At 36.0% G+C, this 25,178-nt stretch overlaps 1 protein-coding gene across 3 annotated transcripts in view; it reads left to right on the forward strand.

Moving 5' to 3' along the window:
- Nucleotides 1-25,178, forward strand: part of LOC127450354 (gastrula zinc finger protein XlCGF26.1-like) — a 175,374-nt gene that overhangs the window by 134,278 nt on the left and 15,918 nt on the right. The window contains exons 1-2 of one of the 3 annotated variants that reach the window (XR_007898966.1): nt 14-406; nt 8,464-8,679. The exons of 1 other annotated variant lie outside the window; for it this stretch is intronic. The gene's annotated coding sequence lies outside the window, so the exon portion shown is untranslated. Of the gene's footprint in view, nt 1-13; nt 407-8,463; nt 8,680-25,178 lie in introns of those variants that run through there. One more of the 3 variants, XM_051714414.1, reaches the window with a different exon arrangement.

The following is a 25,178-nucleotide window of genomic DNA, read 5'->3' on the forward strand; positions in this document are numbered from 1 at the left end:
ATTGCTCTGAAAGCAAAGCGGCAACATCTCCGAGTCAGAGCCTACAAAACACATCTCCTTCAATGCATTTCACTTCTTCTCCCTGGAATGTATTCAACACCATCTAATTCTGACTGCAGGGTTTGGAGCCGAGGACCTGTTTGAACGCTTGTACATTTTGCCGTTAGCCTATTATTTATTATTCGCGCGACCCCCCAATTTTTAGGTCGTATATTGTTTCCGCCAGGAGAGCGCCACCAAAGAGCGGTGCTTGATATTAAAGAGGAATAAAATAGCTTGAGCCACGAGTGAGGACGTTTCTCACATCACTTGAAATCAAAATCAGTACATCCTGAACATAATTCCCGCAAAAGACCCTTGGAGACCCCGACGGAGGCCAGCAGCACCAAACGCACAAATACAGGAGGTAAGACTATTTTAGGCATCATCGAACGCCGTCCAAAAATGCTGTCTAAATAGGCAACACAGTAGGTTTTGAGCCACAGCAGACGAATAAGGATGCGACGCTTCCCAAAGACAAGTAGTATGAAAGTCCCATTGGTAATGGTTGTTAATGGCAGGTTCATCGTGTAAACTTGACCATGTTGATCGAAAGTGGCCAGGCTTCACCACACATATGAAGTTGAAAATATGATTTGCGTCCATTTGAATTGGCCCTGAATTTTTGTGACAGTCTTACGGATAGTAACTACGACAGTGAAAGTGGTTTGTAGCAGACCAGAGTCTTCGTAAATCAGGAGACTTAGATGTGGGGTAAGCGGGTCGTATATTCCTAAATATAGGCTAATGTCATGGGCACGTACCCAAACAGAAAACATGGCTCATGCGTGTAGACGCATCCTTGCCATCACCACGGAAGACCTTGCGTTGTGATCCGGTACATTTGTTTTAGTTTGAAAATTGCTTAGAAATGAATTATAAACTATTATAATATTTTAGTTTAGAGATATCTTCGAAATTGATGGTTATTATAACACGTACGCTGCAATGTTCAAGATAATAGGCTACTCAAAATTGGTTAAAAATGATGGGCTTGGCTGTTTTGTGCACATTTGTATGCACTATCAGCATCACTGATCTCAATGCACTGAAGTGCTCTCGTATAACTCCATCAATATTTGACTGTACTGTTTATATTGGAGCCATGCTTGTTTATTATGCATTCCGTCATGTGCTGTACGAATTTTGTCTACACGTGTCTACTAAACTGCTATTTAACCAGTAAAAACAAATTAAACGTGTACTTCTTACCCCTTAAAAGTGGCGCGTAAATGATGTGATTGGCGGATGTTTACACGTGAAAGAATCGATGCAGATAGCGTTATGAATTGTCAATCAGAAGAAGCATGCTGGACCCGTGGGAGTCATAACCTGCATCATCCATTTGCCCAAATGGAAAGGCTTTGATGATAAAGAGATCTAGCCTTTAGTGCAATTTATTTGCCAATAGGGACTATTCTTCAACAGAGTTCAAAGTATAAAAATAGGATATTATGGTATATTATGATGGTATATTTAAATGTATAGCAGTGTATGTTAATTAGGACTGCAACAACTAATCGATCAAATAGATAATTACCGATAATGGAAATCATCGACAACGAATTTCATTATCGATTAGGATATTTGCAGTCAGCACAGACGTGACGTCAGTGACGTTACTTCACAGCCAAGTGAAAAATGTGTAGCGGAAAAAATAGGACCCAAGTTGTCCGGCGCACGAGAGCACTTTATAAACACTTAAAAAAAGATCATAATAAGTATACAGATTAATGTGGAGCGGTTGCTGCATCAGGTGCGTTTACAGAGTGATCGTGCTGTTTGATGCGCGGGAGTTGTTTCTCTCCAGCGCATTACTTACATTTTACTGCTATTTTCTATGTTTTATAATGTATATATATTATGAGTTCAAAATCAGCCGCGTATTTCGCAAAACTGTTTATTCTTACCACAAGCCAGTCTCCGTTAAACTCTAACGAGCAAGCGAGCACGCGCATCCGCGTCAATCAAACCGATCACAATGGAGAAAGGGAGCGCAATCATTTTGATTAAACTCCTACAACATCATACCACGATTTCAGTTTCAATGTAATCAATTGTGCAGCTTTCATGGATATCAGATTGAAATCTCAGCAGTCAAGGTGTGCCGGTTTTTAAAGTGTTTTCTCCTGCTCATGTAAGCGCATATAATACAGGGAGTCTTTTCAGCCTGAGAGTGAATTTGCACAGGGTTTACAGATGATTGTACTGTATTAATGTAAGGCTGGATATAATGTATAATAATGCTAAGGGTCCTGATATTTGAAAGTCCTCCTGATAATGCCACATGTAATGTCTGATTTCACTAGTAAATTTATACAATGGCATACATTATTTTACTGGATAAACATACACATTTTTTTTTTTTTTTTTTTTAAAGAATAGTTTAGAAACATGTAATCAGTGAAAATACTATTTTAAAAACTATAATATTATAATACTTAAATGTATGTAATCAGTGACAGTGTACAAGGATATGTATCTAACATAATTATGTATTTTTCAGCTCATCAGAATTATTATTTCTGTTCTTGTGTCACTATTGCGCTCTGTTGGGCTGATTTTTTTTTCCCACTCCATGCCCTATGGATAATTTTACTCTTTAATGATGAGCACTTTTTGTTAAGTTTTACAAGTAAAGGAACTGTTTCTAATAATTATAATAATTTGTAAAAATCCAAATGTAACTTTTCATGATTCAGGCTTTGTTCAAAGTTTTGTGAGAGTAAAGAACTGTGAATTCAGTAATGTAAATCAAACCAAATCCTTAAGCCCTTCATCATATCAGTTTTTTCAAAAATCATATTTGAATAAAATATGGGAAATAAAATGTCAGTTTTTATCCAATTAATCGATTAATCATAGAAATAATCGAAGATTAATCGATTTTCAAAATAATCATTAGTTGTAGCCCTAATGTTAATATCATAACATAATTTCACTTATTTTATAATTATATAGTATGAGGTATGTTTTCACTATTTGTGGACTGAGATATTCCATCTGATTTTATTCACCCAAATGTTTGAAATGTGTAAAGTGTGTCTTTGGAAAGGCCATGATAAACACACAACTATGTGTTAAAACATAAATCATGACATATTTTATACATTTTTAATTGAGTGTTTTGTATCTCTAAGAGTTGGTAAGATGTGCTGATAAATATGTGGAAGGAAATTTTCTTAGAAGTTTTGCATTTGTATTAAAAGAGATTGAAAAATGTGGTATCAACATGGCTGCATCTTAGGGGCAATATTTTTCCCCTGTTTGACTCTATTAGTCAGGTATTAACTAAATTAAAATAAGTAAAGATGACTAAAGAAATGAACATATATCTATATTTATATCTTTGCGCTTCATGTTTAGACTCCAGAACACTGAAAATAACTATTTTGTGGTGATGTAAATATAACAGAAAAGATTAAGTACTTTCTACATTATATAAGTTAGTTTAAGCATGAACTTGAAAATATTAAGTAAATTCTACATTTGTACTCAATTCAGACATGTAAAAATGAATGCTGTAGCTTATAAGATGTTATTTCTGAATGTTATCTTTACAGTGCGTCATCTTGTATCAGTTGTAAAATAAAGAAAACCTTGTCATATTTATTTGCTAATTTGAGTAAATTTCACAGGTAAATGAAATAAGTAAATTTTACTTAACTTTTCGAACCTAGTGTTCCCAGCATGCACTGGGCTTGAATAATTAATGAGCTTGCATTGTTTCACTATTTGCAAGTTTATTTACACCATTTTTATTGTTGATTTTGTTGTTACATTTGGTAACTTCTTGTTTTGTGAAGTCTGAAGTTAATATTCTACTCAGAATTACCCATTTATGATCAAAACAAATTATCTGTTGATTGTTACCATCATCGTGTTTTGTTTGCATGCGAAGATTACTAAAGACGATAAAAATGAAATGAAATGTTTGTACACATTTAAAAGCATGGCTTAATTCAATGCTACAATGAAATTAGTTAAATGTACAAATAAAGAGTGAGTAAAATTTACCCAAAAAAGAGAATTGCAAAGTAAACGTTACTTGAGAATTTCTAATTAAAGCCACCAAAAAAATATGCGGTTAAATTTACTAGCAATTTCTGAGTGGAAATTGTTTCTGTGGCTTTTTTTAGGCAAGGCAAGTTTATTTATATAGCACATTTCATACACAATGGCAATTCAAAGTGCTTTACATATAAATTTGAAAGAAAATACAAGATACATAAAAAATGAAAATAAAAACAATTAAGAACATGAAATAAGAATAAAAAGTAATACATTGAGAAAAAGTTATATAAAAATAAAAAAAAAGAATAAAATAGAATAATTAAAATGAAAGAAAGACAGAAGCAAAACGATTCAGTGAAATCAATAAGTGCAGCACAATGATCAATACATTTTTAAGTAAACCCCACTCCAAAAATTTTTTCAGTGCAGTTGGACAGGGAAAGCATTGGTCAAAGTGAGAAACTTAACTGTATGCATAGTTTTCTTGAGCACTTTTGTCTAAAAACAAAGGCCCAGGGTGATTCAGTAAACATAGCAAACACGACTTCCTATAACCAGAACAAAATATCTGTACATTTAGGGGCAGTGGTGGCTTGGTGGTTAAGGCTCTGGTCTATTGACTAGATGATCAGGGGTTCAAGCCCCAACACCACCATGATTCCATCATTGGACCCTTGAGCAAGGCCCTTCACCCCATCTGCTCCAGGGGCACTGTATCATGGCTGACCCTGCACTCTGACCCCAGCTTAGCTGGGATATGTGAAAAAAAGAATTTAACTGTGTATGTGTGATAAATAAAATTATGATTAAAATGACTAATTTGTTTTCTTATAATATTTACTCTCTTTGATTTGGTATTCACATAGTGTCTTAATTTGAATGACTTTTGTTTTGTTTGAAATCATTTTATTTGATTAAGTTAATACCACATGTACCAAGAATGATAATGACAAATATTGCATTTCAAACATTATTAAAAAAAAAAAAAAATTAAAAAAAATGTTTGGCTTAAAACAAGAAAAATTTCCAGCCAATTGATCTTTAAGTCTGTACCCTGTTTCAGCTTAAACTTCACAGAAGAGCCTCTCTCCACTTTCCGGAGCTGTCTCATAAGATGTAATGTTTTAATTTAGTTTTACAGTTAATTTACATACGACTTTCTAAGGCTTTTAAGACTTTTAGGACATATTGATGTTCTAGCATTAGGCGAGGGGACTGTGACCCTGCTATGGCCATGTGTGTAGAATCCTGTGTTGCATTTACTAAGACATTTTTAGGTCAAGGTCAAGGTCAATAGCTGCTCTTTACAGAATAAGCGACTAGTCTCTTTTTAAGATTCCATTCCTTGAGCAGCTCTTTCTCTGTGATGAGAGAATACGTAGAGAATCTGTATTAAAAGATGTTACATAAACATGATTTGCCAGCTGTGTTTGAAGATATACCTCCACCCCCTCAGACACTTACATGGGGGACAAATAACATTTTCGCCGCCGTTGCCCACCTCGTTCACTCACATCCCACAATGCAATACTTCTACCAGCATTCAGATTAAGCACACAGGTTTTAGTATGGCTGCTTTATGGAAACACATTTGGGGTTTGTTCCGTTCTACCCTTTTGCTCCCCCATTTGTTCGTTTCGCCTCTAATCACTGTTTGGGGTCAGGCGATCTTTATTCCACCGCCTTTGGGTCCATCTTTTCCATCTCCCATCAATAACAGCAAGTCATTGATTATCCATACAATCTTCAGTCATGCTTCAGTTTTTTTTTCTTTAAAGCACTGCGTCAAAGAAAAAGAAATAAACTCTTGCAGGATGTTGTGGGTGGGTGTTGTGAAAGGCGGCCCCACATTGGATGATTTGCTTGCCTCTCTCGGCTCGTCTGCCATGGAATGGAGGACGGGACCTTTAATGAATATGTATGAGACGAAAGAAATGTGAAAGGAGAAGATCTAGCCTCCTCTTCAAGCCTTTGCACTTATGTCAACCAAGCTCGTGCAGCAGACATTGAGAGTCGGAGTAAATTGTTTAAAGTACAATGTTTATATCGGAAGTCATTTTTGTCAGGCAGTTGCTTGGATAGCCATACAGAGAGAATGGTCCTTTCATCACTCCACTATTATTAGATGCTTGTTTGTTATGTTTAAGCACAAATGCTTGCTAAACCAATGCTGAGCCTCAAATCTAATGCAGTATTATGCAGTTTAGTTCACCCCAAATAACATTTTGTCATTATTTATGCACTCACCCTTATGTTGCTCCAAACCTGTATGACTTTCTTTCTTCTATGGAACAAAATGGAGATGTAAGGCAGAATGTTAGCCTCAGTCACCATTCACTTACATTGCATCTTTTTTACAGTGAAAGTGAAGGTTGACTGAGGCTACCATTCTAACTAACATCCACAATTTTTGTTTAATGGAAGAAAGTCATATGTGTTTAGAACAACATGAGGGTGAGTAAAGGAGTGAATTATCTCTTTAAAGGGGTTATGGCATGCCTTTTATTAATTTTTTAATATGGTCCTTGAGGTTCACTTATAATATTAGTAAAGTATTTTGCACCAAAATAGTCATAAAGTTGTAAAACATGACCATTTTTCACCCTCATTCTGACCCAGTGTCAGAAACGCTAGGTTTAGGTGCTGCTTCTACTTTAAGACTTGACAGTAAACGCCCACTGTTATGATTGGCTCTCTGCTCCTGACTGACCTGCTCTCTACTTGCCATCTCACTGTTCACCGCTACTGGGCAGGCTACGGAAGTGATTAAAGGTAAAGTAGGCATTGATGTGTTGTTGTGGAGGTGGTCAGATGCAAATGTCTACCATAGTGTGACATCACAATGTGGAGGAAGTAGAGAACGAGTCGTTTTGGCAGCTTGGTCTCAACAAATTTTGTTTTGGATGTTTTGAGTTCTAAATTTCTTTTTAGTACAACGACCTCTTATATGACAAAAGATCAAGGAAAATTAGATTCCTCATGTCATGACCCATTTAAATCTACAATGCAGAGTTGTTATGAGAGAGTAGACCAATACAACAACAAATTAAAAAACACGTGCCAAAGCTTAAGGGTGCTATATTTGCCTTTGTTACTCTGTGTCTATAGCCTGGTTTGTTGGTCCATATCACCCACAAACACAAGCTCTCAGGATTTGATTCTTCAATCCTCAGGCTAATTCTGGACCACTGCTCTCTTGGGAGCCTCTAGCAACCAATGGTTGTGTTTACACCCACTGGTTTATTATGAGTAATACCCAATTGAGCTTTTTTTTATTTTTATTAATTATTCTGACTTCTCAGTGAGGATAACATACATACTGTATATATAGAAATATATGCAAGACAAGGCTTATTAAGATATTCAGTGTGCTGGAGGGAAAATGTAATAAGTATAAGAGCGTACCAACTTGTTTTGTTTTGTTCCCTGTATAACACAATGGGAGCGATGGGTTGGACCCATTTCCCTCAAAGGCACAGTTACGGATATACATGTAGTGTTATCCACTGATTTTTCACAGCCAGGGCTTTGTGTTGACAAGTGACAGGAAATATGCTTGATCCAACTCAAACTTGGACTTTAGATGGCTTTTTTCCATTTTTTAAAAGGGAAGAAACAGAGAATCTCTCCAGTATTGACTGAATGTGCGAGGCCCCATTGTTCTTCGAAAGATTTTTTAGGGCCATAGCACTGAAAGTGCGGAGGCCCTATTGTTCTTCTAAGGATTATTATTTTTTAGGCCCAAGTACTGAAACTCAACTCCTTTTTGTGTATATTCACATGTTTTGAGGTATTTGGCATGCTTGAATTTTCAAGTGTATTGTTAATAAAAATGTAATGCACATATTTCTTATTTTTTATATAAATAAAATATAATAAAAATATCAACTGAAATGTAAAAATACTAGAAAATCAAAGCCATATGTCTAACCCAGTTTTGAGTGTCAATTACAAGAAATGTCCAGTAGAGGGCAGCCAAGCTCCATTGTTGAATGATTCCCAAAATAACACTTTGAGAAGATTTATCGTGTCCTGTTTAAATGGGATCCCTCTTTCATACATTATGTATATGAAGTATGTGTAACTACGTTCTTCAGTTAACTATATTTCTAATTTCATGTGTTAAACATCTCCAGTTCTTGAGTTGGAATTTCTGTTTCATCTGATCTGTGTATGTTTTGATTGCTGATCCAGCACTGGAATGTGTTATTTTGAATTTATGATAAATGTTTGTTGTGGCTGTTATCAGTGTTGTTTAGTGTCATCAGTTTTTTCTGCAGCTAACGCTCTTTTCCAGGAAATAGAAAAACGAAATATGTCCCCCATTGTTATTGCCTTCTCGGCCGTATTGTTTGCGTGTATGTAGAGTGTGTGTTGGTCATTATCTCTCTCTCTCTTAATCACTCTCAGGTGTGGGGTAACCAGGTGAGCTGATTGTTAATGGGGAGCACCGGCATGCAGTGTGTTTCATGGCTGGGTGTTCGTGAACTGTGCCATCTTGGTCACCGATGCTCTCGTGCAGATTCCCACTGCTGGAACGGAGAGTTTGTGGTTGCCGCTGTCTGAACTTCGGAGTTCGCAGTTTTTTTTTCTTCAAATATAGAACGGTCAATAAATGTGTCTGTGTTTCCGCTATTCTCGTCTCCCCGCATCTTTCATTGCATTTTATTTTTAAAGTGTAACACCCATCCACTGACATACAAATGCAATCTTGGTTTATTACAATACAAGTTTATATTTGGGTGAATTATAAACCAGAACCTCTAAAAACTAGACGCAAAAATTAACCACTAGACCAACCAGTCATGTTCTTGATTAAATTACTGACATATGTGTTCATCTACTGACTAACAAAATCCCAAGACTGATAGTGGCAGACGTAGAGATTAAATTACCATATAATGTGAAATATCTATTTGATTGATTGAATAGGTCATTAAGAACGACTGTTTATCAAAATAGGTGATTTAAAATAATCTCTTATTGTGCATAAAATAATTATTATTCATGAGTTTCGCAGCACTGCCACCCAAAGTACAGCTTTCCTAGAGTTTATTTTTATTTAGAACTAACTTTGTGTTAATGTTTCCTTTGAAATGGCTTATTCTAGCTGTTACAAAGTTGATAGATCTACAGGATTTTATTAGCAGAATAACATTGGATATGCATGCACAACAAATTGCAACAAAATTACATCCATGCATACACTTAAAAAAATGGTCCTGCATAATGTGAAGTTTATTCCAGATTGCCAGTTTTATGTCAAACTAAGGAACATTTAGAATTTGTTGATATGTTTAATAGACAATGTATTGGCACTCTGGAGACTTTTATGTTGGCAAATCAGTAGCAAAATTGTTACTATGTGGTTCCTGTGGAAATGCAGTTGTATTGCAAATGCATGGATATTTATAATTTGATTTTGACTCCAATTAATGAACTAGTACTTGTTGCAATGAAGCTTGGTACCTTAATCCATAAACTCTATGCATGGGCGCATGCTTTGGTGTTGCCACACCTCATAGTATATAGTAGATAGTACAAATATATGAACTCTAATTGTATTTGTTCGTATATGGCCATATACCAGATTTAAATATCAGACAATGCAAATATTTCAAAAGTCCTAATTACTGAATACTCATTTGTGTTTTTAGTTTACAGATTTATTGTACATTTATTTTAACCATAGATACGTTTTCTTGCATTAACTAACTGCACCGTAATTTGATGACCAAACTTTCGTTGTGGCAATGTAACTGATTATGTTGTGCCAACTGGAAAAGTGAATTTCCTATATTCATAGCCACAACGTAACTTTGGACTGGTGCCAGTCCGTCATTATGATGTTGTGGCAACATCAAGGAACAATAGCTGTTTGTTGGTTGACAGCTGGTAATTTTTGCTTTTAATTATTATTCTATGGGTGGACATGCAGTAGTGTAACCTAATTTATGTCCTTATTTTCCCAACATATTTTAAAGGTGTAACACTTAAAGATGGGAAAGGAGGAAGCTGGAACCGGCTTGAGAAATACATAGACATTTAATAACACTTTTCAGCGTCCAAAGAAACAAAAACACGTACTGCTTTCAGCCAGCTGCTTCAAATCCTAAAGACACGCGGACAAGTTTCGTACATCTCTCTCCCATCTGCTGCTGTCTCTTCTCTTTATATACTCCCGTCTCCCCTCGCTGGAATGTGAGGCCGGTGTGGCGCACAGGTGGAAGTCATTTCCCACTTATCTTCCTGGCCTCGCTCTGCTCCACCCTGCTCACCACAAAAGGCTATTTAAACAGTTGCGTATGAATAACGAATGCAGACTAAAAGTCAATGTACTTCATTTATTTTGAAAGAGAACAGAGAAAAAAATGCAACAATAAAAGAAACTGAGACCTATTGTCACATAATTGCAACAAAATTACAAGGCTAAATGACTTCTGTGCTCATATTAAACTCTACCTAGACCAACTTAACACCTAATGCATTGAATTACAGTTGTTAATTTAATTTAAAGCAATTTTAGAGATATATAAAAATGGTAAATGACTTCATTACGATATAATCTTCAGATCTACATATTTTTTCAATAAATAATTATATTAAACTATAGCAAAAGTATAAAATTAATCAGTTAGCAATAAAACAAAAAAACAGTATGAACCGCGGAGCAAATGCTTACTGAACCGCAGGACTCCAGACTAAAAAAATGACATAGGTGTCCATGGCTCCTAAACTGAAACATTAAGGAGCCAAATGGCTGTTTTTATTTGCCAAATCACAGAATTGCTCAATTTAGATTGCTGTTCAGAACAAGATAGAAAGCCAAAGAAAAGGAAGTCAGCTGATAACCCATTAATCAGAGGTTTAATAAACAGTATCTATATAGTTGAAAGTGTGCATTCACTTTTGTCTCATAAATGTTCACACCCCTTTCATAACTTATACAAATATAACAGATAAAAGTGGCATTCAACCGATCACAATGTATAGTCAGGAAAACATGAAAAATTACTATTACAAATTGAATTTTTTTTTTAAGAACTTCTTAAACTACTTCAAAGAGTTCTCATCAAAAAAATCCTCCACGTGCAGCAATGACAGCTTTGCAGATCCTTGACATTCTAGCTGTCAGTTTGTCCAGATACTCAGGTGACATTTCACCCCACACTTCCTGTAGCACTTGCTATAGGTGTGGCTGTCTTGAAAAGCTCCATGGGGTTAAGATCCATAACACTCTTTTCCAATTAACTGATGTCCAATGTCTGTGTTTCTTTGCCCACTCTAACCTTTTCTTTTTGTTTTTCTGTTTCAAAAGTGGCTTTTTCTTTGCAATTCTTCCCATAAGGCCTGCACCCGAGTCTTCTCTTTACTGTTGTACATGAAACTGGTGTTGAGCGGGTAGAATTCAATGAAGCTGTCAGCTGAGGACATGTGAGACTTCTATTTCTCAAACTAGAGACTCTGATGTACTTAACCTCTTGTTTAGTTGTACATCTTGGCCTTCCACATCTCTTTCTGTCCTTGTTAGAGCCAGTTGTCCTTTGACTTTGAAGACTGTAGTGTACACCTTTGTATGAAATCTTCAGTTTTTTGGCAATTTCAAGCATTGTATATTCTTAATTCCTCAAAACAATGATTGACTGATGAGTTTCTAGAGAAAGCTGTTTCTTTTTTTGCCATTTGTGACCTAATATCGACCTTAAGACATGCCAGTCTATTGCATACTGTGGCAACTCTAAAAACAAACACAAAGACAATATTAAGCTTCACTTAATGAGCCAAATATCTTTCAACTGTGTTTGATATAATAGCAAGTGAATTTCTAGTTCCAAATTAGTATTTAGCATGATTACTCTGATGGCTGCTGGAAATGGGGCCTGTCTAGATCTGATCAAAAATTACTTTTTTCAAATAGTGATGGTGCTGTTTTTTACATCAGTAATGTCCTGACTGTACTTTGTGATCAGTTGAATGCCACTTTGGTGAATTAAAGTACCAATTTCCTTCCGAAACAGCAAAATCTGTACATTATTCCAAACTTTGGCCCCCAGTGTATATCATTTTAATTGTTTTAAAATATTTCTTATGTCTTTCTTTACTGTTACTTGATGGCCCAGACACAGAGACTACAAGAGTACTGCCCATCTTGTACTACTGCAAACTGAATGAAATCCCAGATGCAGTTTATTGTTCTACTCCAATCCCAATCAATAATTACCAGAAGAAAAAATGTGGTACACAATACGGGACTTTTAATTATAAAAAAAAAAAAAGCCTGAAATACACATGGGACACTTATTTTGAAATGTCTGCACTCCCATTTGTGAGTTCACTAACGGCTGATTCGCTGAGAAAGTGAATCTGATTCAAACTGCTAACCTAAGCTCCTGAGTTCAAACCCTCAGTTCTTTTCGGGTGATTCATGAAAAAGATCCGGTTCAAAAGAATCATTTGTTCACGACTCTCTTGCGCTGGGTCAAGTCAAGTCAAGTCCACCTTTATTTATAGAGCACATTTTAAAACAACAGAAGTTGACCCAAAGTGCTTTACAGATGAAACAAACAAAATTAATTTAAAGTTAAATATCGAACATAATAAAATAAATAAAAACATCGAAATACAACATCATGTATTAATCCATTTCACCTATTCAATGATCTATTCAAAAGCCACAGAATAAAAATATGTTTTTAAAGAAAAATTAAAAAATGCTTATGATGAAGCTGACCTCACATGGAAAGGGAGACAATTCCATAGATTAGGACCTATCACAGAAAAGGCACGGTCACCCTTAGATCTATAGCGGCAAGGAGGAACCTTCAATAGATGCTAATCAGAAGACCTGAGCGCTCTGGTTGGGGTGTAAAGGTGTAGAAGGTCACTGATATATTTGGGCCCGAGACCAGATAGTGCCTTGTAGACAAAAATTTGAATTTTAAAATCAACCTTGAATTTTACTGGAAGCCAGTGTAGAGATGCTAAGACCAGGAAAATGTGATCCCTTTTTCTTAACCCTGTTAAAAGCCTAGCTGCCACGTTTTGAACAAGCTGTAGGCGGGATAACGCAGTTTGGGGCAGACCAATGTACAGTGAGTTGCAATAGTCTAACCATGATGAAATAAGTGAGTGGATCACAATTTCCAAGTCTTTATGGGAAAGAAAATGTTTTATTTTAGTGATAGATCTCCGGTGGAAAAAGCTACCCTTGACAACAGCACTGATCTGCTTATTGAAAAGTAATGATGAGTCTAAAATCACTCCAATCACAAAATCACTCACATGATCTTGTACATTCGACGACAGAGGACCTAACTGGGCAACCAGGCCAGGTAAGTAGGACATGGAGGAACCTAAAATCAGAACTTCGGTTTTGCTTTCATTTAATTGTAAGAAATTGTTTGCCAGCCAATGTTTAATATCTTTGAAGAAATTTAGGCCATTATCAGATGAACAATTCTTGTCTACACTCACTGGGAAATAAAATTGGGAATCGTCAGCATTACAGTGATAAGATATGCTGTACTTATTAAAAATAGAGCTCAGAGGAAGTATATACTGTGAAACTAACAAGGGTCCTAAGATTGACCCTTGAGGGACACTGTAATTGAGCCGAAGTAGAAAAAAAATTACCTAAATTCACAGAGAATGTCCTTTCTTTTAGATAGGAGGAAAACCACTGGAGGGTCATCCCCTGGATGCCAACCATACATTCTAGGCGATTGAGGAGAATATTATGGTCGGTTGTGTCGAACACGGCACTGAGATCTAATAAAACTAAGACGACAGGTGAACCTGAATCCATGGAGAGTAAAATATCATTAGTGACCTTCAACAATGCAGATTCAGTGCTGTGCAAGTGTCTGAAACCAGACTGAAATGTATCTAAAATGTTAAATGTATTTAGATTGGAGTAGAGCTGCAAATAAACAACTCTCTCCAAAATCTTGGAAATAAAAGGCAGTTTGGAGATTGGTTTGTAATTGTTGTGTATTGCCTGATCCAAAAAAGTTTTTTTTAACAAAGGATGTAGAATTGCATGTTTAAAACTACTTGTAACAACTCCACTTGCTAATGAGCTGTTAATTATAGCTGTCACACTGGAACTGATAGTCATGAAACCTTCTTTAAGAAGGCATGGAGAAAGAATGTCCAGCTTGTAACTGGAAGACTACATCTGCTAACTGTTCAGATGTAACTGGTTCAAAGTGAGTCAGGGAGCTGGACGGGGAAGGAATTAGTGGTTGATCAAATTGTGCAGGTACAAGCGCACCTTTAATCTGCTCAATTTTATGAGTAAAGAAGTTTAAAAATGTTTCATAGTTCTCTTGGGTGGCGTCCAGAAAAGCATTTTTAGTTGGGTTTAAAACAGAATCAATTGTTTGACCAAAACCTTTGGTCAATTTGCGTTATCAGAGATTAATGTAGAGAAAAACTTGGCTTTAGCTTCCTTTACAGCTCTCTGATAGTTTGTTGAACACTCCTTTAAAATATCATAAGAGACCTGATAAGAAGCTTGTCTTGTTTCCACTTGCGCTCAGCTTTTCTGTACTCTTGTCTGAGAGCGCAGGTGACGTCGTTTAACCAAGGCTGTGAAACACCCTTAACTCTCCTTTGCTTAAGCAGAGTGACATTATAAAGTGAAAAAGTACAAGATTTATTAAAAGCTTCAACCAATGATTCAGTGTCGAGTCCAGCTAAGACATCATCTGTGAAATGCGTTAGATAAAATTCTGAAAAAAGATTGGCAGTAGACGAGTGAATGGACCGGGAGTGATGTAAGGGCTGAGATAAAGTAGGGAGAGGACACGTAGACACAGACTCAAACATTATTGAATAATGATCAGAAATGCCAATATCTAAGACCTCTAATTTGGACACAGAAAGACCATACGAAAACACCAGATTTAATGTATGACCCATATTGTGAGTAGGACCAGTGACATGTCGTACAAAATTTAAAGTGAGGGAGATAAATTCATCTACCAGAGGTTTTTATGGACAGCATACTTGAATATTAAAATCCCCAAGAATCAGGAGTCTATCACCACGAGACACTAGTCCAGAGGGAAAGTCAGAAAATTGTTGGATGAAGTCCTTATTAAATCTGGGAGGTCTGTACACAAGTGCACAGAAAGCAACAATTAGACCTCAAAACAGGAATACATGTCCATAGGTAGCATTCTGCATTTAAAAGAGTTTTTAAAAACAGTGGCAACACCACCTCCTCGTCCTGAAGACCATGGAGAATTTAAAAAGTCACAACCTGGCAGTGTTAGATCCCCCAGGGCCATTTGTTCACCAGGATTCAGCCAGGTCTCAGTGATGAATAAAAAGTCCAATGATTGTGATATAAAAAAGTCATTCAGAATAAAAGACTTGTTTGATATTGAACGTGCATTAATGAGGGCCATCTTAATAGTGGCGACATCCACGTTTTGCGGTGAAATAAAAGATGTGCGTTTCAGCAAGCTGAGATTATCAAAATTGACACCCCGCTTAATATCACTTTCACCAGTCAGAGGGTGACGGTGTGAAGACCAGATGGCCATCATGTAGTTGTTGTCAGGGAAATCAGCCGGTAATCTGCAGGGATATCGGCGTGACCCTCAATGGACATACCGAGGGTGACGTGCAATTCCAAGTGCAGTGCAATAATTGTATACTCTGTCTGACAGGCGGTCCGAGGAATTCAAACATCGGAATCCAGAGATGAGTAGAATAAAACCATATCAGAAGAAAGATGATTGCATGGACTTGCAAACAAGCAGGGGGCTCTCCACTGTAAAGGGACAGTAAAAAACCAGTAAAACTCCAGTTGGTCAAGATGGGCAACAGAAGACAGAACATCCTCAATGCATCCACCAACACAACTCGAATTCAAAGTCAACACGCTCCAGCCCCACTGGACGTCAACGACGGACAGGGAATCAAGCAGCATATTTAAGACTGCACGTAGCAGTCCCGGTGAAAACCATCGGTGAGTGCAGCGGTGTTAATTTCCTTGAAGTAGTCCAGTCAGACGTGAAGTGTAATGTAGATTTCAAACAAACTAAAAAGTCACTAGTCCGTAAGATTGTCCATAAAAGAGATGTATAAAACTTGATTTCCTGAGGTCGCTCATACAAAAGGCCACTAAAACAAAAGCATTTAAAAACATTGAAAAGAACCTGGAGAGCAGCAGCAGACAAACACACCAGCGTTAACTCTACCAGAAGTCAGAGGTTCCCGGCTGGGTTTGTTGTTGCATGTGGTGCAGCGAGCTCGTCAGAAACAGAATTTGTGGAAAGCGGCCTGAGACACACTGGTGGTGTGTGCTCTAAAGATGTATTCAATAACTCACAAGATGATATCTGACGAAACCGCACACACCCCGACTGTCGCCAATGGCGACTAGGTTTGAAATTATTGTCGCAATCAATTATTTTTGGTCGCATATGCGACAATTTAGTCACAGTTTGGAGCCCTGAACCGTGGGTGGTGAACCGTGCGGTTTGGTTTTTTTACCGTGAACCATTATACCCCTAATAGATAGATAGATAGTGTTGTGACAGATTCCCCAAAGCAGCCATCGAAGCACAGTCGAGTCAAAGATTTCTCGGAGGCACAAAGTTTTGATTCTTTTATTATAGAGTAACAAAGCCGAGGTGTTCCATGGAGCATCTGAAATTACACTTCAGAATCATGCATTTTTTATACAGTTTCTTTTCCCCCTTATCTCTTTGAGTGATGGCCTCTTCATCCAGTGAAATCATCTTATGCCCCCCTAGTTTCGTCATCACTGTCTCCCTTCTAGCTGGTCATCCTGACCCCAGCATGCTTCAATGGTGGCAAAAGCACGACTATTTCATTTTATATGCATAAAACACACTGTAATCACTTCATATGTTTACATATTTTATATTAACTAACAATCATTACTTTCTGCATTAATTTGATTAGTATATTAAATAATTTCCCTTATTATAGTCGTTGGTTACACACATTCCTGTAAGATGGGAAATGTGTACACACCCACATCCATTTGTTTCATCTCGTTTCTAGCACTAATTAACGCACATGTATCCTCTGCCTCTTTCAGGCAGGTACCAGGCAGTGCCTGGCTCTGTTCTAATTAAAACATTAGATCATCCCTTTAGTATCAGCACACACATTTTTTTTCTGGGTCATTCACAGAAAGGGTCATACACAGAGATACAGAGAGAGGCTGTAATTCTCCATCAAGCTACATTTTCCCATTGATTTGCACTTTGATTATTAAACTGAGTAAATTATAGTTAAATCAATAAATGAATGATTAAATATCTAACATATTGAATAACATTCATAATGCAGTTATTAATAGTACATTGATTACACATTGTCATTTTTAGATCATTGCATATTGCATACATATTAATTCAGTTATCAAAAATGGATGAACTGAATGATTAAATACAATATTCAATAAAAGATAGATAGATTCACATTTATATTATTTTATGTATAAATGTATTTTAACAAATAGCATCAAATGTATTTACATACATAAAAGCTTATCCTGTATAATACACTTCCGTTAAAAACAATTGCCATAATATTAGCAGACATTTCAGGTGAATAAAGCTGCTAAATAATCACAGATTCAAAAATATTAACAGAACTTCAACTAGAAGGTAATAATGTTAACCAATCTGATGTGGTTGTTGCATTTTCATCAGTGGACCCTTACAATGAAATGCATGCTGTTTTTTGGATTGGATCATAAACAGAGAACATGAAACCTAAGTACTGTCGCTCACATGTCGCATGTTTTAAAAATGCACTCTTTTAACATTTTTAAATGTTTTCACTGTAATGTTCTAATTGCAAAATAAATATTAGTTTTTTATATAAAACTAAGCATTTGTTTTATAGCCACATTCAAACAGCCCACCTGTTGACCAGTGACAGTTAACAGGTTTAAAATGGGCATGTAAAACAGCCTCTGTAGCACCCCAGTTTTCACCTACAGTCACCAGAATTGGTACGTATATAGTTCTCATCAAGCTGGACAACTTTCAGAATTATAATTATTAGCTCTGCCCAACAGGAAGTCATCCATTTTGGATTTTTTGAATATTGCATTCTCTGAACTTTTAAATACTCCTCCTAGGGGATTCATGAGACTGTCACCACATTTAGACAATATTATGCCAAGATATTAAAGATGCTAAATTGCGAAAAGGTTCTGAATTATCGAACGGTGTTGCCATAGTGAGGCACTAAATGTATGGCAAAAAATGGGAAACAAGCAGTGTCTCATATCTTCTGTGAGCAATGTGGGATTTAGATAAAATTTGAGATGTACTGTATGTTGGGGGCTAATCACATGGATTTGACCATTTTGGGTCACGGACGTAGTGTCACCACCGGGCAGCAGGAAGTGTGGCTCTTACAAGAGACTAAAATAGTTATCTTATATTTACCCAAACTGCTTCAAAATTGTTTAGAATAATGTAAAATGCCAAATGCATGTGTCCACCTTGCATTGTTTTCCGAAAGCCAACGTGTGGAAATGGACCCATGGTGCTTGGGCCCGTCATTGTTGCTTGCAGCTATATTTATTATTTTTAGCGCATTCACCCATTTTTTAGGCATTCGTCATGCTTGAAAACACAAGAAACTTGGCACACACATCAGACCTGCATAAAATCAAAAAGTTATGTAGTCTTGAGTGTGGTCGAGGAGCTCTACAGCGCCTCCAAACGCAGGCAATGGTTGGGATGAAGTTGCTCAGATGTGCACAAATTTGGTATGGTTACTGCTCTCATCATGTTAGACAAAGTTCACTTGGTTGTATTTGACTCTGCCCAACAGGAAGTCAGTCATGTTGGATGGAATGTGGGATTTTCAAATTTTCCCGCTGTGTTTTGAGAGGCTTATGATGGCTGAAAACGTATGAAAGTTTACAAATATATTTGTCTTAGGACATCTTTTGATTTGATATTGCAATTCAGCATAGACGTGCCTCATCAGTTCCAGAGCACCCCCTAGTTCGTAAATGCATACTTCATGCCTTTGGAATACTCGAAAACTCTTGAAATTTGGCACACCCATCAAAGTTTGGCAAGATTTTATCATTCTTTTGTCATTTGTCTTGGGTGTGGCCAGTAGACTCCATAGCACCCCCTATTATTTCTGAATGAATTTATCACTGTGGTTGCCACAGAGTTTGTCTGATATTCACAAGTTTTGGTTGGGACATTGTTCTCACCATGACAGACATATTTCCCGTTGGCTTGTATTAGCTCTGCCCAACAGGAAGTCGGCCATTTTGGTTTGTTTGAAAAAATGCATGCTCTGGAGTTTGAATACTCCTCCTAGGGGATTTATGTGACAGGCACCAAACATGGTCAACATCATGCCAAGACATTGAAGATGTTGACGGGATTTTTTATATATCGAACGGTGTTGCTATGGCGAGGCGATAAATTTATGGTGAAAAATGAGAAACAGAAAGTGCTCATATTTTTGCCGTGCATTGTGTGTTTTAGATCAAAATTGAGATTTATATTTGGTATTGGGGGATGATCACATGGATGTGACTATTGTGGGGCACAGTCATAGTGCCACCAACTAGCAGCAGGAAGTGTGGCACTTTTTACAGACTTTGGAATAGCACTCTCATTTTTACCTGAATTGCTTCAGACTTGTTTACAATAATGTCAGGACAATGCTGATGTGAAATTGGTACGGATTTATTGATATATTTTATAATGTTGCCATGGCAACACATTGAATGTTATTATTTCTTTCTTTATATATTAGGTGTGTTTGAAGCACTTGGAATGCTTAAATTTACATGACATTTGGCACACACATCAGAGTTGTTAACCATTAGGGCTGGACAAACGTTCACATGGGGGGGGGGGTCGTGTGGGGGCTCTGTTTTGCCTCCTTTAAAATATGCATTTTTGGGATGCTCTGTAGCACACCTTTTTCCAGCTAAAGTCTCCAAACTCTGTACATATATAGATCTCATCAAGCCGGACAACTTCATGCTGACAGTCTTAATCTCTGCCCAACAGGAAGTCAGCCAGGAAGTGGGTATAACTTGGTCATGCTTGGTCTGATCAGCTTCAAATTGTGCATGGTTACCAATGGGCCATTCCTGATTACACCAACATGGCAATTACGAGTCATAGTTATAGCGCCACCTATATTGAAATAGTTATGGAATATAAATCTTTTTCCCATCAATTTCCCACATTAAACCCAACTTTTAGATGAGAACATCATAATAACCTGTTATTCATACTCACATTATAATACATACTTACATTATACTGTCTGACATGGTCGACATGGAAACAATGCTACATAATGAGGTTAATCAGCTGTCTCGTCTCTTAAGAGATTGACCAGTGAATTTTAACGTTAACATTTACATATTTACACATTTGCTGTAAAAAAGAAAGAAAAAAAGGACAACATAATCACATTTGCCCAGTGAAGAAGTGCAGGGGACAAACTTAGGTTTTATCGAAAGTGTGGGGGACACATCCCTGCATCCCCTGCGTATTCTACACCCATGCTTCAAACCATATGATAACACTCCACAATAAGGTTAAATTTATTAATATTAACCTTGCAAGGGTACAAAGTACGTCTTGTTTCTCGATTATCTTTTATATTATGCATTTTATGCACAGATTTTATTCATAGACAGCCATTTCCCCCCAGAATGACGTTCAAAAGAATACCAACTAGCATACCCTCATGTCACCCTCGTGTCATCCCCAAACTGTTGACATCATTTTAGTTTTAACATGTACAAGTTCGTTTGACAACTTGTTTTGTGCGTTTTACCTGCTTTAACTCATCTTTGACATTTTTCAAACAAGTTTTATTATGCAAATGCATTTGATCATTTTCATTATAGTCACTGGGAATATTACAGCATGGAGAACCACAAGGTGACCAAATTCACCCCTCCATTTTTACAGAAAGTAATATGCAACTTTGGCTCTATTTTAAAGACTTTGGGATAAATTAAAGCATTCTGGCAAGGTGTTCTTCCCCCGTGGTGTGTGTTTATTAAACAAAACATGTTGTATGATGCCATGTTTATTTGTTGTTCTTAGTGAAAAAATGTATCTGTTAAAACTACAAATTTCTTTGAATTACAATCTGTTTAAATTGTAATTCCTTAAAACAAATTCCATTTGAAATTTTTAACTCTGTATCCTATTTGATACAAAGACAAAAATGAAGGAATTAATCCGTGCTGTACATGATTTGAACAGATTTTAATATTTTGTTTACTTGGTCTGGAGAGGACAAGATATGGATTCTATTTATTGTTACTTCAGTAATAAAATTGTAATATACATTTGAATAAATCTTAATGAATTAAATGTTCAATAAAGTGTTTTACATGAAAAAAGGATACATTTCTTAAACCCTTAATGGACTGTACCTACTAAATAGTGAGTACTAAAGTGATTTTACTCTATACCTGTAAACACACTTTAACTGTTAAATTTACACATCTACAGTGATTAGTTCTATGGTACTTTATATATTCTGCAATTTTAATATAATGTCTGAGCTGAAATTTGAAGTAAACAGCAAAAACAGTTAAACTTTATGACACAATCAATTACTGTAATTAATTTTGCTGTAGAGTAAATATAGTGCATTTTAATATATGTTATGCAATTAACTACCATAATTAATTTTGCTGTATCAATATACTGTAAATCTTTATACAGTATAAGGTAAATTACCGTTGTAAGTTTTACATTAATTTGACTGTAGTTTGAAATACAGAACCCTAGTATAATAATCACCCACTCATCTGTCTACATAAATCAATAATAGCACAACACTTTAAAACTGAGACATATGTTTGTCAGTTTGCCCTGGCTACAATTTGCCCTGTGACAGGGGGACCCCTCGTTCATATTGTATTTGATGTGCTGAATTGAACTGTGCTACATTTCAATCCATATTTATAGACCAAGGAGAGGAAGTTGTCATGGTCAAACTCTCAAACATTTGGTGTCTCTGAAAAGCCTAGGGAGGCCTCAGATAATACCCCAAGGTTTACCACTGTAGCATGTATGGGCTAAGAAAAACTTAAATAACAATGTCCTACACAAAAATTAATAGCTGGGCCTCAGGAGGATAATGACCATTAAAGCGTAATGTTTCAAATATGATACATAAGTGCAAATTTTTTTTTTTTTTTACGATTTCGTTTTATAGTTTGCCCAATGATACTAAAAACAGTTTCATGTCAAAAAATTAGAACTTTCTGACAATTCTTTCATATGTCAGGCTTTACAGGGTTAAAAATGTAAATATGAATGTAAATATAAACAATGATTCTTAGTTAAAGGGATCGCTCACCCAAAAATGGAAATTCAGAAGACAAAAATATCTTCTGAAGCGATATAATAAGAGATCAATATTTAAGTAATTTTTTACTATAAGTCTCCACCTTTAAACAGCAAAATTGTGAAAAACAAAACAAAAGAAGAATGTGGAAATGAAAGTGGAGATTCATAGTAAAAAAACTTAAATAATGATCTGTTTCTCACCCACACCTACAGTATCATATCACTTCAGAAGTCATGGATTAAAACCAATGGAGTATGGATTACTTTTATGCTGCCTTTATGTGAATTTTGGAGATTCAAAGTTCTCACCACCATTCACTTGCATTGTATGGACCTACAGAGCTGAAATATTCTTTTAAAAATCTTTGTGTTCTGCAGAAGAAAAAAGTCATACACATCTGGGATGCAATGTGGGTGAGGAAAGAAAGAATTTTCATTTTTGGGTTAACTATCCCTTTAACATTGTCCAGCTGATACACTGATACTTTCACCTAACCGTCCGTAGACCCAGGGTCTCACATATCATTTATATATCTTATGTTGTACAGTTCATATACTGTTTTTCAGAAACAGATACATTGCATAGGTGCATTTTGTGAAGAATGCTTTTGCACGATTATTCTCAGAGAAGAAATCTGTAAACAATGGACAAATGAGGAAAACAATGAAATGATGTTTTAAAAAGAACAGGGGTCTTATCGAGAATGCCCAGTAGTGTGTATTCTTGATGAGCACTTTTCATCCAAAAAAAGTGTCATTCAACCTTCCTTTGCTGCTTCTGTGACATGCACACACTTTAGAGTTGAGAATGTGTGAGACAGAGGCTACTGATTTTCACCATCCTGACTTTATTCAAGTCAGGTTTATTTGAATTAATCCAGATAAATTAAAGCTTATAAATGGTTGGATATAAAAATAGATTTGAACCGTTGCCACAGTTGCTGACAGTCTAAAAATTGGCATTGTAAGACAATAGAAAAAATTGGGAAATTAACTTGCATTAAGGACATGACGATTTTGTTTTTATTTTTTATTTTTTTGGGGAGACCACACATTCTGTAAAACTTTGTGAATTTAAATGCACAATCCAGAAATAATAATAGCCACATAATGTAGTGGAGTTGGCATTCCTAAGAACATGTAATATTTAATCTTTATTCATTGTCATTTTCACATTATTGTGAAAAAATTGCATGACAGTTGTAAAGTGGCATTTACAGTACATGTTGAGGGAAAACCATCCAAAACACCTTGAAACCTGCAGACTTTGACCTTTTGGACACTGGTGTGATATCCATCAAGGCAGTGTTATGGACTGAATTAAGACTGTTAAAACAGTTATCAAAGTTACGACTGATGCATGATGTCCAGTGCATCATGATGTCGACTGATGCATGATGTCCAGAATGTGTGGACATGTGGTTAATCAAACTTTGCTACTTAAAATCAGTATTTGAAAAAATATAGCTCAGTGTTTCTTGAGATAAGGGACGAAACATGTTTAAAATCTGAGTTTTTATTTTTTTAATAGTAAATTAATTTGAAATGGATATATTTGTAGACAAAGGTCTCAGCTAACGAACCATGTAAGGGAACAGGTTTTTATAAAAATACCCTTTTCTGAAAATTGACATTTATTCACTTCATTACTTACATTTTACTGTCAATTGTGTCAACTCTGTCAGATACACAAAAAGCATACTATTTCAATTCGATCCATCCAACAAGAGTGTAAAGTATTGAATTATCTAATAATGGTGTTCAGTAAAGTAATTAAGTAATAAAATACATTCTATAATTTTTTTTCTTCTGGTTTCACACTATTATGAAAATTCAAGTTGACAAATTTGAATATTTTTCCATCTTAATGATGTGTTGTACACTGGAGACATTTAGTTTTTTCCTCAGTTGAAGCTGCCTCAATAACCTGAACTTAAATGCCAAAATTTATCCCACAATTCTAACAGAAATCATCATAATGGGAATGACGGAGTTGACATGTTGAAGCTGTGACCGCAGAGACTTAAACATTGTTTTTTTTTTAAATATGAAAATTACCAGATCATGTGTCCTACTGTTGCATCCAACATGAGCAGGAAGTAGGAAAGGGATCCTCAGAGTTATATCTGACCATGACATTGTCTGATTTATTCAGGATTATATACAAACCTGATGGAGTTGATGCAAAGTGAGTACACAACTTTGCATTTTTTTTTTTTTAATGGAAAATAGAATTTAACATTTACTTTATGTATTATTTGATAACTTAAAAATCCCTACCTTTCATTTGATATTTATATTTAAGAATGTATTTAATTTTTGGCAGTTTAACATTGTGACCTCTTGCTGAGGACAGTTTAAGTTACATGTGCATGAGTATAGAGCATGCATTTTTTTTTACAAATGTAATGAAATTATTTATAAATATTAGTAGGGGTGTAACGGTACACAGAAGTCAAGGTTCGGTACGTACCTCGGTTTTGGGGTCACAGTTTGATACGAGTTCGGTACAACAAGAAAAACAACAAATCCCAAATGCTAGGTTTCTTTTCATTTATTTTGAACAGACAGTAGTGCAAATTACAGTTTGTTCAACCTAGCGGCATATAGTACCCCCTGAGGTAGTTGGTACAGTACAGCCTCCTTTAGTGTATTAAGCACTAAGCAGTAAACAGAATGCACTCTTGCATAGGCCATATTTTTTTGTAGGGTTGATAAAAAACAAAAGGTATTTGGTCATAATCAGCTACAAAACTGAAA

The sequence above is a fragment of the Myxocyprinus asiaticus genome, chromosome 13, assembly GCF_019703515.2.
Source record: "Myxocyprinus asiaticus isolate MX2 ecotype Aquarium Trade chromosome 13, UBuf_Myxa_2, whole genome shotgun sequence".
In the NCBI taxonomy this organism is placed as follows: domain Eukaryota; kingdom Metazoa; phylum Chordata; class Actinopteri; order Cypriniformes; family Catostomidae; genus Myxocyprinus; species Myxocyprinus asiaticus.